The following is a 250-nucleotide window of genomic DNA, read 5'->3' as shown; positions in this document are numbered from 1 at the left end:
AGCTATGGGGGGGGGCAGGTGGGGTTGGGGTCCCCCCAGTACCTGCGGAGGCGACGGGTGACCTCTCCAGCCAGGACCCCCACATTGCCCAGGGGGTTCTTCAGGGCCTTCTGCAGCCCCCGGAGCTGTACCCCCAAAGTCTGGGGGGCAGAAAAGGGGGGAAACCCCAGGGAGAGGGGTCAGGGGTGGGGATCCCAAGCCTGGGGTGGGGCACAGATGGGCATCCCCAAACGTGGGGGCAGTCAGGGAT

Source organism: Haliaeetus leucocephalus, unplaced genomic scaffold (genome assembly GCF_000737465.1).
Source record: "Haliaeetus leucocephalus isolate CR32 unplaced genomic scaffold, Haliaeetus_leucocephalus-4.0 Scaffold589, whole genome shotgun sequence".
Lineage (NCBI taxonomy): Eukaryota > Metazoa > Chordata > Aves > Accipitriformes > Accipitridae > Haliaeetus > Haliaeetus leucocephalus.
The sequence above is the reverse complement of the archived record's forward strand: the minus strand, read 5'-3'. Positions refer to the sequence as shown.